Source organism: Rhinatrema bivittatum, chromosome 2, assembly GCF_901001135.1.
Source record: "Rhinatrema bivittatum chromosome 2, aRhiBiv1.1, whole genome shotgun sequence".
Lineage (NCBI taxonomy): Eukaryota > Metazoa > Chordata > Amphibia > Gymnophiona > Rhinatrematidae > Rhinatrema > Rhinatrema bivittatum.
The window spans coordinates 189,071,846-189,087,768 of record NC_042616.1 but is presented as its reverse complement, the minus strand read 5'-3'; positions in this window follow the sequence as shown (position 1 = coordinate 189,087,768).

The window sequence follows — 15,923 nt, the reverse complement described above, 5'->3', positions numbered from 1 at the left end:
TTGAAAATCAAACCATTTTGGGACAATCTGTTTTGATTTTCTGTTCAAAGAATTTGAAATTAAGTTGGCCATAGAGGCAAAAACTGATAATAAAAACTTTTTAAAATATATCCAAAGCAAGAAACCTGTGAGGGAGTTGGTTGGATCATTAGATGACCGATTTTCTGTTCAAAGAATTTGAAATTAAGTTGGTCATACAGGCAAAAACTGATAATAAAAACTTTTTAAAATATATCCAAAGCAAGAAACCTGTGAGGGAGTCGGTTGGACCATTAGTTGACCGAGGGGTTAAAGGGGCTCTTAGGGAAGATAAGGCCATTGCAGAAAAACTAAATGAATTCTTTGCTTCCGTGTTTAGTAATGAGGATATTGGGGAGATACCAGTTCCGGAGATGGTTTTCATGGGTGATGAGTCAGACGAACTGAACAAAATCACTGTGAACCTGGAAGATGTAGTAGGCCAGATTGACAAACTAAAGAGTAGCAAATCACCTGGACTGGATGGTATGCATCCTAGGGTACTGAAGAAACTAAAAAATGAAATTTCTGATCTATTAGTTAAAATTTGTAACCTATGATTAAAATCATCCATTGTACCTGAAGACTGGACGGTGGCCAATGTAACCCCAATATTTTAAAAAGGCTCCAGGGGCGATCTGGGTAACTATAGACCAGTGAGCCTAACTTCGGTGCCAGGAAAAATAGTGGAAACTATTCTCAAGATCAAATTCGTAGAGCATATAGAAAGACATGATTTAATGGAACACAGTCAACACGGATTTACCCAAGGGAAGTCTTGCCTAACAAATCTGCTTCATTTTTTTGAAGGGGTTAATAAACGTGGATAAAGATATAGTGTATTTGGATTTTCAGAAGGTGTTTGACAAAGTCCCTCATGAGAGGCTTCTACGAAAGCTAAAAAGTCATGGGATAGGAGGCGATGTCCTTTCGTGGATTACAAACTGGTTAAAAGACAGGAAACAGAGAGTAGGATTAAATGTCAATTTTCTCACTGGAAAAGGGTAAACAGTGGAGTGCCTCAGGGATCTGTACTTGGACTGGTGCTTTTCAATATATATATAAATGATCTGGAAAGGAATACGAGTGAGGTTATCAAATTTGCGGATGATACAAAATTATTCAGAGTAGTTACATCACAAGCAGACTGTGATACATTACAGGAGAACCTTGCAAGACTGGAAGATTGAGCATCCAAATGGCAGATGAAATTTAATGTGGACAAGTGCAAGGTGTTGCATATAGGGAAAAATAACCCTTGCTGTAGTTACACAATGTTAGGTTCTATATTAGGAGCTACCACCCAGGAAAAAGATCTAGGCATCATAGTGGATAATACTTTTAAATCGTCGGTTCAGTGTGCTGCAGCAGTCAAAAAAGCAAACAGAATGTTAGTAATTATTAGGAAGGGAATGGTTAATAAAACGGAAAATGTCATAATGCCTCTATATCGCTCCATGGTGAGACTACACCTTGAATACTGTGTTCAATTCTGGTCGTCACATCTCAAAAAAGATATAGTTGCAATGGAGAAGGTACAGAGAAGGGCAGCCAAAATGATAAAGGGGATGGAACAGCTCCCCTATGAGGAAAGGCTGAAGAGGTTAGGGCTGTTCAGCTTGGAGAAGAGACGGCTGAGGGGGATATGATAGAGGTCTTTAAGATCATGAGAGGTCTTGAACGAGTAGATGTGACTCGGTTATTTACACTTTCGAATAATAGAAGGACTAGGGGGCATTCCATGAAGTTAGCAAGTAGCACATTTAAGACTAATCGGAGAAAACTCTTTTTCACTCAACGCACAATAGGGCTCTGGAATTTGTTGCCAGAGGATGTGGTTAGTGCAGTTAGTGTAGCTGGGTTCAAAAAGGATTTGGATGGGTTCTTGGAGGAGAAGTCCATTAACGGCTATTAATCAAGTTTACTTGGGGAATAGCCACTGCTGTTGATTGCATCAGTGGCATAGGATCTTCTTGGTGTTTGGATAGTTGCCAGGTTCTTGTGGCCTGGTTTGGCCTCTGTTGGAAATGGGATGCTGGGCTTGATGGACCCTTGGTCTGACCCAGCATGGCAATTTCTTATGTTCTTATGTGTACTGTAAAAACTATGTACAAAAGTTTCCAAAGGAAACTCACCACATGCTAGATTAGGAATAAAAACTGCATGTCATCAACATATAATTTACAGACTAATTTCAACAAAGACATCATCCCATTAGAGCAACAAAACATTAATAAGGGCAGCAGACAGTGCAAACCCTTGGGGTACTCCACTACCACTTGCATACCATTCAGAACAACTAGTTTATACTTCCAGCACAGCTCACTGACAGAACCTGCGCTGGATCACCAGGAGCAGGAAAAACTGGGAACCTGCTCCCAGCATGTATTTGTTTTGTTTTTATTTATTTATTTAAAAACTTTTCTATACCGTCGCTAAGTTATATACCATCGCAACGGTTTACAAATAGGCACATAGACTAAGGTAAGTAAATTTTTATTTTATTTTATTTATTTTGCATTTTTATATACCGACATTCTTGTATCAGATACAAATCATACCGGTTTACATTATAAACAGAGTATGCAGGAAAATGTAGGATATCTTACATTCTAACAGGTGCCAATAAAGTTTGGTTACAATTTCATAAATAAAATCATTACTTGAGTAATGTTGGTCAAGTCCAGGTATATTATTGCGTTACTATCGCTTTGAAATATTACTTCTTAAAAGTAGGATTGATTAAATTCATTCTCATCTGCATTACCTTGTACTTTCATTCTCTACCCTCCACACTCTTTAGTGAAGGCTTTTTTAAAGAGCCATGTTTTTAGATTTTTGGGGGGGATAGGGGAGGGTCCGGGGGACTGGGAGGGTGTCATGCAGTATTTTGTGACAGAGGAGGTGTGGAGGATCCGGTGATAGAAACATTATATGAAAAATAGCCGTTTAGGTTTTTTAGTTATCCGGCTACATGTAGCTGGATAACTTTTGGCTAACAGCAACAAGAGAGAGAGCCTTCTCCATCACCTCCCCTAATCTTTGGAACACACCACCTGAAGACCTAAGATCTCAACACAATATCAAAACCTTCAAAAAAGACCTAAAAACTTTACTGTTTCATAAATTCTTCATGGATCCACAATCATCTACACAGACCAACTCTCAAATGAACTCTTAACCTTAATTCTCATCCGAAATATCCTCCCTCCACATTCAACCTTATATCTTCAGAGACTTACTTGGTTATGTTTATTATTATTGTAATTACAACATGTTATGATATCTCAAAACCTCTTTGTTAAAAAATGTATTCACTTTGTAAACCGTTATGATGGCTTCCCGAATAACGGTATATAAAACTCTATAAATAAATAAATAAATAAATAAATAGTATATTCAACAGGTCATTTAGCCCACTGAATAATTAGGACAAGAGTTCCGGCTAACTTTAGCCAGATAACTTGTCCACTAAATGTCCTACTGAATATTGGCCTCATCGAGTAATAACTAGCTTGAGGATCACCCATAGCTGCTGCAGGGTGTCAGCAATAAGGACTATATTAGGTATGTCATTATATCTAGCCCACAAAATGAAAAGTTTTATCAGCCAGTCAGTAAGATCCAGATGCTCACTCATATCTAATATTTTTAATGCTTCTGTATTTTCTACATACATTGTTTCTAATTCAAAAATATTTAAATAAGGCAAACAGAGCTATAGTAAGCTTACACAGAAACATATGCACAGTATACAAGAAAATAAAAAAACACTTTAGAAATATATTTACAACATACATTTTAAATCAGTGGTTCTCGACCTTTTTCCCATCATGACACACAGGAGAGACAACACACACACATGTGTGACACACTGCTCATTACAATCCACGGCAGAAATTTAAAAAAGAAGGCTCTGTATTACTTTTATTATTAAGAATGACACAAGGGAAAGATAAGAGTACTCTCTCTACAGAAATTACATAAATACGAAACCTCCCATACCAGAACAGCACCAGCTTCCAGCGCTCAAACAGTAACCACTTTACCTAAGAAAAGGCAACACTGAAAATATAACACCAGGCCTTAAAACTCCAATAGGCCTCCTATTAGGAAAACGGAATAGGCCAGAGTGCTATAGAACCCTACACAGAAACTACACTCCAGCAGAATACCTCACCTCAGGTCACATGTGCAGACCCTCACCTAACAAAGAATAAAGAGAACATAAAGCAAAAACAGAAATTTACAGACAAAAACTGAACTGAAAACAGCTACAAGCCAGAGACTCTGCATGCAGTGCCACAAAGGAAAAAGAGAAACATTACCAGTCCTCATAAAACAATTCAAGAAATATAAAATCAATAGCGGTAAATGCATAATAATAAAAACAGATTATTTCAAAACAGCTTTCTGTCACACACACACTCTCAATTACATAGGCTCTCAATCATACACAGACACACATGCGCACACTCTCTCACTTATTCACAGGCTCTCAATAACACACTTGCTATGCTCTCTTTCATACAAATACATTTACAGGTTCTCAATCACACACTTACATACATGCTGTCTCTCACACACACCCACACACATACACACACAGGGTCTCAATCACACATGCTCGCTCACTCACTCACTTACTTGCTCTCTCTCTCTCCCCCCACCCCCCACTGAAGAGTAATGAAAGGCAGGAGCCTTCTCTTCTTACAATCCTCGTGGCCTTGAGAAAGGAGTCCCATTGGCCATAGGGGCTGTTGCTGCTCCGGGCCGCGCTGCTCTTCTCCTTTAGGCCGATGCTGCATACACTTGAATCTTAGCATGGTCTCTTCTTCCCACACGTGTGGCTGCTGCTCACCACTTTCTCTTCTGGGCTGTGGGGGTGGGAAGAAGAAAGCATTCTGCTAGTGCCACTGACTCCAGCTCTCCTGCCACATTATGCCCGGGCTATCAGCATTTCAAGACTGGGCGGAGGAAGAGTTTGAAGCTCACTGGGGCAGGGGGAGCAGCTGAGCTATTGGGGGGCATGGAAGTTTGGCGACATACCTGCGTGTGTTTGGTGACACACTGGTGTATCCCAACACACCGGTTGAGAACCGTTGTTTTAAATAGTCTTTTATAACTCCCACTACATGGAAAAGGCTATGACTTATAACGGAGAAAACCTGGTACTCCAGGTAAAGATGCAGTCAGATGAAGCTCCATCGAACCTGCTCATGTTTGTCTGGTTTTTCTGTCTCCAGTCCAGGCCATTCACACTTCTGCAACCTTACTTACTTCTGTAAAATGGTATAAGTGATGCCTTTCATCAAAAGTTGTAACAACATTCCAGAGGAAATCAAAAAAGTTGGCAGACCTAAGAAAATTTGATGCTTGCTTACTCTGACTTAGGAATCTCCTAATATGTAATTCTTGAACAAAAAATGTAACTGGCAAGATCACACCTGCTGGGCTCTAATGCACTTATTTTGTAATATTTTAAATAGAAGTTTTACATATCAGGCAGAGAGCTATCATGTGAATGTTCTAACATTATGAAAATTAATTCATAAGTCGATTCTGTCTGTCAGAACATTCTAGCTAAATGCTCAGATGGGTGTTGAGACACAGCATGCAGACAACTAAGATTGCCGATTGAAATGATAAAAATAAAAGGAAGAGAGCATTTCTGACATCTATTCAATGATCATAAGGGCTGTATGTGTAAAGCCTTCAAGCCAGGGGAAAGCTTACGGCTTCAAACCAATCTCCAAACTTGGGAAAGGAGAAGGGGAGGGAGTCATTTCTGTAAGTAATAACATTTTTCTCCAAAGTATTTCAGGGTGAATTTTCAAAGCAATTTGTGTGCATAAAACACAGGTTAATGTACATAACTGGCTTGCTATAAAAATGCCTGAGCTTTGTGCATGTAAACATGTGCCCATAGCCCAATTTTACACATAATTTCAGTTGCAAAAATAAATGCTAGTCCAGGAGTTAGAGTGAGTTTGGATTTACATGTATATTTTATTTATTTTTATATACCAACATTCAATCTGAGATATCACATCAGTTTACATTCAGGGTCTGTAGGTAGGTACTTCCCAATCCCCAGAGGGCTTACAATCTAAGCTTTTTTGTACCTGAGGCAATGGAGGGTAAAGTGACTTACCCAAGGCCACAAGGAGCAACAGCAGGACTTGAACCCTGGTTTGCAGCCTACTGCTCTAACCACTAGGCTATTCCTCCTCCCTGAGCACATGTACCTGTGTGTGTGAGAGAGAGAGAGGGGATTGGGGGTGGGGAAGAGGGTGGCAGTATTTGTGTGTGTGAGAGAGAGAAAGGACTGGTGCCAGGTGTGTGTGTGTGTGTGTGTGTGTGTGTGTGTGTCAGACTAAGTAGGGGTTTACAAGAAGGAGCACAACCAGAGCACAGTAGGGACAACACCCTCCTTTCCCCTCCCCACTGCAATTAGGACCCTCCCTCCCTTGATCTCAGATTGTGTCCTGAGGTCCTGGAGCCTCCCTTGCTTCCTACCTCTCCCTTCTCCTCCCAGATCTTGGAATTCCCCCTCCATCCCCCAGATTTGTGGGGCCTTCTCCCATCCTTTGACAGGTAGGGACAGTGGCCTACAAGCTCATACTACCTCCAATGCTCCAGATACATGATGTATTCCATGTCTCCCTACTAAAGCCAGCAGTCTTCTCATGGCCATCAAGCCCACAGAGGACACAGAAGACAATACTCAATATGAGGTCAAAGAGATCCCAAATTCTAGAAGGGTCAGGAACAAAATCCAGTACCTAATTTCCTTGAAGAATCTTGAACCTGAAGAAAACTTTTGTGAACCAGCCTCAAATCTCCAAGCTCCATGATTGTTGCAAGATTTTCACAGACTGTTCCCCCAGGAAACCTAAGCCCAGAAGCCTGGGGAAAGAGCTTTTGGGGGGGGGGGGTCCCACAACCAGCCTCATTTTCCCCTATCAGCCGTGATGCCTCCATACTGCTGGAACACTGCAATGCTTCCCTCTGGCCTGGCCCTTCCTAGATGCGCATCCATTCATAAATATCCCATGGCGGAAACAGGATAGAGGGCTGAGACTTGACATAATCATTGGCTGGGGATTTAAACCACAGCCATGCTTCCAGCCAGTGCCTCAGCAACAGGTCTTCCTGTTCCTGCAGTAAATGCTGCTCCAGCATTCCCGTGTTTCAGCCCTGTCTCACCCTTGCATCCTCAAGCCTTGATTCGTCCTTGCCTCATCCAGCCTTGACACGTTCTTGTCTCATCCTTCCTTGTCTACTCCTCAGATTGGTCTCCTTATTTTGACCTCTTCTCTTGTATTGTACTTGACCTCACTTGCCTGTCACCTGGACCTTACCTTGGACTCAGAATTGGACATTCTTGCATGCTGCCTGGATCTGACCTTAGCCTTGGATCTGACTACAGCTTGTCTGCTGCCTGCCCTGACTTCTGGCCTGGTATCTCCTGTCTGCCACTAACCTTCATCCCAGCCTGTCCTTGGACTCTCATCCTGCTGGCCACCAGAACCTAAAGGGCTAAACCTGAGGGGAAGGAAACTGGTATAGTTGAAGCTCCAGTCCATTCCACTACAGGACACGCGCACCAGCTGTCAACATGGGCCTAAAAGGTTCACTTGCTAGGCTGCGCCAATCACATCACAGCACTAAAGGTCCACAAATACCGAGCTCACTACAGCGATGCATATTTGTTTGAAAGCTATCCTTATAGGCTTTAGGCAGCATTTTCAAGTTGAATTTATGTGCATATGTTTTATTTTTAAAATGCTCAGGTAAGAGATCACGTGATACTGTGGGTAAGGCAGGATGTAGGGGAGCTTTGCTCTGGGTGCTGTCTATGCCCACTGGACCTCTAAATACCTTCCTACACACTTAAAATGTACTAGCAACTCTTTTTTCGTTCTGGTAGTTATCTGAGAGATGAGCATGCGAGCAGCTAAGAAGGAGCGAGAAAAAGAAAAGCCAGCACATCAGGACCTAAAAATGGCACCCACAACTGTGAACCTGGAGGCACCCGCTGTAAGTGGCAATGTGTCTGAGATTTTGCAAACGGTTTTGCAATCCCTAGAGCCTCGGTTTGAGAAAATAGATAAAATATACGATAAATTGGATGAAAAGTTGGTTACCTTTGATTATCTAACCAAGTGAGTGTTGGATGTGAAGCAACGGATATCCGAGGTGCAGGCTGAGCCGCATGAGCATGTAGATGATGTGACTATGATGCAAGTGGTGCTAAAGCTTTGTGAAACATGGCTAGATCTTGAAAATAGATCACGCTGTAACAACCTCTGATTTATAGGGTTGTCGAAAAGCCTGCTGAATGGTGAGCTCGGGGGGGGGGGGGGGTGTTGAAAAATGGCTGCCTTCTGAGTTAGGCCTCACTGGTGGTTTGGTGGCAGTGATGGTGGAATGTGCGCACAGGCTTGGGCAAAAAAATGCAATGGAGGGGAATCCCCATGTGGTCATCGCTTGATTTTTGAACTGTTCACATAAGGAGGTGATTTTAATTGTGGTGAGGTCTGGTAAACTGCTTATGTTTAAAGAGAAATGGATCCGAGTTTTCCAGATTACCCTTGACTTTCCAGGTTCGTAGTGACCTCTCTTTTTTTTTTTTTTTTCCCTTACCTTTTGTTTAAATATTTGCATCTGACCTTTGGGATGTGATACTCCCTGCTTTTTCCTCATCTACTCACCATTGAAGCTCGGGGGGGAGGGGGGGGGTTTGGTATCTTAAACTACTGCACTGATATTATATCAGGTTCTCTACCTTTACTATGCAGCCTGCTGATTATTCTAATGTTTGATAGTTTATACTTGTCTATGTGGCTTTATTGGCTTGTGTTTTATTGTTCTGCTGCTATTATGTCTGGTATGTTAAACCTGTTCTTTCGTTTCAATAAAAAATCTTATAAATTAAAAAAAAAAAAAATGATGACAGAAAAAGTTCTAATGGTCCATTTAGTCTTCCCAGCATGCTTTGTTTTTTTTTAGGCTAGTAACAGCTGCTCCATGCAGGTTATCCCTGACTGCCATTCCCTCACTGCTCCAAAACTCATAATAACCAGAAAATAGGAACTCACTCTGAAGATAAATTTCAATGAACCCAACTTTTATTTTTTGTTGTTACCACCAGCAGTCATAGTATGTAACATGGACTTGAAAGTTACTGATTTGATCAAGGTATGTATATATCCTCAGCTAGGCTGCAACAGTTACATAATACCGAAAATGTCCTCAACCAATTATATACATCTTTCCCTTCGTTTGGCAAACTACTTGCACAATTTTCCCTGCTCTCTACTCCAATCGTTCCAAATGCACTCAGGTAATACAATTCTCTCTCACTTCAGATACATTCTCCCTCTTTACTTAGTAGACCACAGTTTTCACAGTCATAGCATATGGCCAGATTTTAAACCGCATATGCGCGTAAAACCCTGGGTTTTACGTGCGCCGGGCCAATTTTCAAAGGTCCGGCCACGCGCGTAAACCCCCAGGATGCGTGTAAGTCCCGGGATTAGTGAAAGGGTGGTCCGGGGGCAGGGCAGTCGGAGCGGGGCAGAGTGGGGCTAGAGGCAGCCGGCACAGTGGCCATTTGCCGCTGTGCCGGGGGATCGCATGACGGCAAGGTGCCAGTGCTCGCAACTTGCTCCTGCTCAGAAGCAGGCGCAAAAGGTGAGTTAATGATTTTGGGGGGGTTTAGGATAGGGATAGGGCAGGATAGAGAAAGGGGAAGGGAGGTCAGGCTAGGGGGTAGGGAAATTCCCTCTCAATCTGCTCCTTAATTGGAGCAGACTGGGAGGGAACTCGGGAAGGCCCCGATGCATCGCCGCGCGTAAATGCCCCTTGTGCACGCCGACCCAGAATTTTATCACATGCGCGGGCCAGCGTGCGCATGTGATAAAATTGGACGTCATGTGGGCACCGGGTAGTGTGCACACATGGATGCGCACGTGCAATGTTTTAAAATCTACCCCATAATGCATACCAGAATCTCTTCCCAGCACCCATCCAAGAAATAGCAAGGGATTTCCCTAGTGTCCCTGGTTCTCACTCTTCTGAGGCTTCCTCACTCCATTTTCTACTCACTGACTGTAGGATCTCCAGACACTCCTCCAGCTCTGGGACTCAGGTCAGGTTCCCTGGGTGATTGCCCTTGAAAATAAACACCTCCCTGCCTCGAGCCTTTCCCCTAAAGGGAAAAAGCCTTTGCAGGTCCCTCTCAGAATAGACTACATTGGGCAAACTCCCTCCTTATATGGGTTCCCATCAATTATTCCCAACAAATCCTAAACCTGGCATTTTATAATGGAGAAAAACTCCCTCTTCTCTGATACTTCTTAAAAGAGACATTCCCCATTCAAACCATTATTCATTCTTCTGATAAATACACGGTGCTAATGGATAGTGTAATTTTACTAGATAGGATGCCATCTAGTGATTGTTCAAGATACCATACTCCCATACTATGCACTGAGCAGTAACTGAGTTTCTGCTTTCATAAGGTATAATCACACCTATTCACTCCACAAATTCAGTTTAGCACCCAAGTAGAGATTAAATAGTATCCCCCACCCAGAATCCTTTCCAAGGGTTGTCTTAATGATAAAAAGCACTCATTCTTGAAAGACCAGTCACAAAATGTTTGTATCATTAAGTTTTGTGTATAATTTTTTTAATATATTTATTTAAATTGAACACTTTTTTAGACAAACTTATTTTAATCCCACACAAGCATTACTGCACTTTATCTTATTCTTCAATTCCTTAACTACCTTTACACAACATTTTTCACTATTCTTGTCGATGCCTTCTAGACAAATTGAATTATCCACAATACAATCATAGTCCTTACCCTCAGAACTGTAGCCAATGATTGCCTGAAAACATACTGACATCATTGCCGCTCCCGACAGCAAAACTCAGAACAAGTAGAAATGCAGTGTGCCAATTGGTCCATGAAATGGACTAATCAGCAGAGATATAGCAGTTTGGAAGTGTGCACTGCTTCTCTACCACCATCTTGCCTCTCTGTTTTTGTAAGAGGAACTAAAGATTTTCCCCTGTGGCCCCAAGCAACCAAAAAACATTGTTTTAAAATGTATCTGGCCATTTTTTTTATTTACCTGCTGCTGATTCAGGTTCTTTAAGAGCTATACTGCAATAAATAAATATTTAGTACTAACTTCTAAAATTTCAAAAAAAGATGAGTAACTATCTATGCTTGATCCAGATATGCTTTAAAATAGTTATGTGAATATGATACTAAAATGAAAGCATGCTTACTCTGAAATAAAATTAATATTGTGGACTGCAAGAGAATAATTGCAAAGCCTAAGAATCAGTATGGCAATGCTGATTGGTTCATCTATCAATCATTCTGTGGAAAGGAATGTATATTCATTAGAAACAAATGGGCAAAACATTATGAATGAGCCCATATTCATTTCATTTTTGGTCCCCTGCAACAAATGGAGGGGTTCCACGAATGAAACAATAAATCTTTGTCTCATTTGTTTATATTTCCCATTCATCTCCATGGCCCACTGAAGATTATGGCTCTGCTCTAAGTAAAAAACATCAGGTGCAGGGTAGGAACTAGCTCTTGTCTATGTGACCTCACCACCTTGTCAGAACCTTATCAGAGCTGAGGTAGGAAAAGTTGGCGGGAGACTCACCAGAGGACATCTTTTTTATTTTTTTTTATAATTATATCTTTATTGAAAATTTTAAATTAATACAATAAAGCAATGATGATCGCAATAAGGCAATATTAATTTCACCAGCTACAAATACAGTAAACTTAATTACGAATCATCATACCTATAATAATGGGGGGAGAATTACGAAAATTGTTTTCAACTAGAAAGTAACAAAAGGAAATGTTCCAATAATTCTTATTTATCTTGACTTACCCTCCCCCAATTACTAAGTTTCCAACCCACACTCAGCATTCTCATTCACAATAAAAGTTTCTAAATGCAGCGGATCTATAAATACAAATTTGTTGGATTGGTAAGTTACAAAACATCTGCTGGGAAACGTTAGGAAGAAAGAGGCACCTAAAGCTCTGACTTTGCTCTTCAGTGATAGGAAATGTCTCTGTCAAACCTGTGTGGGGCAGGAGACATCAGGAAATACCCCAAATATGTTTTGCCCACAAAAGAGAAAGTCCCTATTTTTAACATATTTAATAAACACCAGATCTTTATCCTGCTGCTCAGCACAGAATGATACACTAAGAGTAGCCCTATTAGAAATTAAATCCAATGATTCCCCCAAAAAAGTTGAAGCCCCCGGGCTACTCACAGAAGAAGACTGATTATCTTGACCTAAACTTTTTTGCCTAGATAGATAGAATATTTTGGATATAGCTGGTAAACTATTTTCTGTAAAAGCTAAGTTTTCTTTCAGATGTTTTTTAAACATTTCATTTGCAGATAATAGCTTAGTACATGGAAAATTGACAAAACACAAATTCTTAATCCTAGCCAAAATTGTCCAATGCCTCTATATCATTATGCAATATTAAACTATCTTTGGTATGCACGGTTTCTACATTCAACAATAAAGAAACTTGCAAAGACCAGGCAGAGTTAGATTTTTCCCGGTCTTGGAACCTCTTCTCTTGTAGCTGTAAGGATGATCTAGTGTCGCCCATAAAGGAATTAAATTGAGAGATGGATTGGGACACATTGTTGTCCAATTTAGTAATCGATTTCCACAAGTCTATAAGTGGCACATTAGATGGCTCAACGAAAAATGGCCCCTCATCTAATGTAATTATTCCAGATGTTGATTTGGCAACAGTGGTTGATATCCAATACCTGCTAATGCATCAACGATGTGGGGAAAATCAAATCTCTCAGCCTGGATTGAATAGGCTGAGGGCTGAAGAGGAAGTCTGCTAGATTCAGGACTCAGGGAAGCACCCAAAGGGTGCAACTCATCCATCCACTCTAAGTGGTTGTCCACCGGGCCTCGTACAACTGGAACTGGAGATAAAGAGTATATTTTTTATTTCCTTTTCCTCCCAATCTAGGCAAAGCCGTGCACCCCTTTGGCATGCACGACTTCGGCAGCACACCGATGTGTCACACTGTAGGCCTAGAGATTTTATCGTGAAGCTGGATGCTGCCTGATGACATCAGCATTATGGGTGTGGAGGAACGTCGACACAGTTCCCTCTGGTAAGCAAGAAAAAGTAACTAGCTGGACCATCAATCTTCATTCAGGGTACCTTCTCTCTCAGAACTTTCTACCTTGCACCATAGGTCTCAAGGTTTTATCGTGAGGCTGGACACCACCTGATGGTGCAGCATTCTGGGTGGGGAGGAGCATTGCTGTTGCTCCCTCTGGCAAGCAGGAAAAAGTAATCAGCTGGGCGATCGATTTTCATTCAGGGTTCCTTCTCTCTCAGAACTTCCCCAGAAGACATCTTTTTAACTAGTCTATATCTGCTGTCAGGATCAGGTGATGCTGACATACTTCCATTGTAAAGTCTGAGCATGTTCAAGAAGCTCTGTATTTCATTTCTAGCTCTTGGCAGAGAAGGATGTGCTACAAGAAGCTCTCAAAGAGTTTCATAAAAGCTTCCAAACTTTTCAGTTTGGCACTAGTAAAGAGTTGCTTCTTCTCTTCTCTGTTCACAGAGAAGAGAAGAACACATGCTCACTGTGCTGTAAAAGAGGCAGTGCACTGATGCTGATTTTGATTTTTCTGTTTACTGGGGGAGGGCCACATGGGAGACAGTGTGGAGAATAAAAAGGTGATTTTTCAAAAGTTGTGCATGTAAAAAATAGCACTTACATGTGTAAAATCCATAATATATTGGGCTTGGTAGTGTGTCCGTCAGTGCTCGCTCATGTTCCCCAGCCCACCGATAGATGGTGCAGACGGCTCCCTGGCCACCTTGGAGGCTCAAACACGCCGTACAGCGGCCATGTCACAACACCAGCTACAAGAGGTGCTCCTGGGGGAATTCAGCGCTACTGCGGAATGCAGATTTTGTGCAGAATTCCTCCTTCCCGCAGATTTCCTCCCTCACCTCGCTGATTTCCTCCCTCTCCGGAAGACTATTCAAAACTGGAAGGACAGCGGCCATCGCGGGACAGGCAGAAAATAGCAGAGGAGACCCTGGCATGCTGCAAATGGAGCCTGTTCCGTAGCACACGCTCCGTTCGCAGCAAAGATGAAGGCCCGGTGTGCCATTCACGGCAAAAAAGGAAGGCCCCCATGTGCCGCAATCGGCGTGCCCGGGCCTTCATCTTTGCCGTGAATGGAGCGTGTGCCGTGGGACGCGCTCCGTTCGCGGCATGCCGGGGTCTCCGCTGCTATTTTCTGCTCAAGGTAAAAATGGAAGGCCCCCATGTGCCGCGAATGGCACGCCGGGCCTTCATCTTTGCCGTGAACGGTGCGCCGGGCCTTCATCTTCGCCGCGAATGGCGCGGGTCCCGCGGCATGCCAGTGACAGAGAATGTGGGTCAGGGAGGGGAGGGTGAGAGAGAGCATATGGGGGGGGGGATGCCGGGAAGAGAGAATGTGTGTGTGAGAGAGGGGGGGTGACAGAGAGCATGGTTGGTAAGAGGGGGTGGGGAGGGTGTGAGAGAGAGCATGGGAGGTAAGAGAGGGTGGGTGGGGGGATGCTTGAGTGTGGGTTTGAGTGAGAGGGAGCCTATATGAGGGGAGGGAGATGCTGGTGAGAGAGAATGTGTGTGTGAGAGAGGAGAGTGGGTGTGGCGGAGTGCAAGAGACAGCTTGGTAAATAAACTTTGCCAGTCCTGGCTTTAGCCAATGTGCCTCCACGTCCCTTGCCCTGGGTGAAAACAATTTAGTTTTTCCTTTTCAGCTAACGCTTCCATACAAGAGCATGTGTGCCAATAAAAAGGCTCACTGCCCGGGCATAGAACAGGCACAGTTGCTAGTAGCATATATGTAAGTAAATGCTATTTTAAAAACCTCATCATACACGCATAAATCAGGGTCTGTGAGTAAATTTCACATGTAAAAAAGGGATGGGCTGGGGTGTTCTGGGGAGGGTCCAACATTTAAGCTAGTAAATTGCTATTTTATAAGCAAATTAGGCAAGTACATATGGCACCTTATTTGCATATATTTACTCCTTCTCAATATCTGAAGTAAGAGATTTTGGCCAAGGTGGTTAACGAAGCTATTGGGTAGAAGATAGTAAAGTCAGTGGAATAGGCAGATTTTTTCTTAGGAATAGGAAGAACAGACTTGGGAAATGTCCCAGTATTGAGTAAAAGGTTAACTAATTGCGCCAGAAAAGGAGAAATGTATTCTCAATAATCTTTTAGTAATTTACCTGGACAGGGGTTATAGGAGCTATTTGAAAACTTCAGTTTTGTAAGTAATCATGATATGGTCAAGGAATGAGTTTCAGAGAAAGCGGATCAGGAGCATGTAACCGGAGGTAAATTAACTTTAGGGATGGGTAAATGAGAGAATTCAGAGGATATTTCGGATATCTTGTCTTGAAAATGATATGCAATATTATCACAGAAAGCATTAGAAATTGCAAGATTCAGCCCTTTGAGAGGTTAGAGATTTTACGGTGTTAAACAAAATGTTGGGATTGCCATTGGCCATCTGCATTTTATTGCCATAGTATGATTTTTTAGCATGGTCAATTTGTTTTTTATATTTTTTTAGATGGATAAAGAAAGTGGGGTTTTTTTTTGTTCTAGGGATGTGGATTCTTATGCCAGCATCTTTCAAGGCGTCTTAGAGCAGTTTTCATGCTACATAACGTGGGTGAAAACCAGGGGCCTAGAAGAGATGGTACACAATTTTCTCAAGGCAATGATGTCAAAAGAATTTGAAACTGATGAATTCCAATTTAAAACCAGATGGTCAATGTC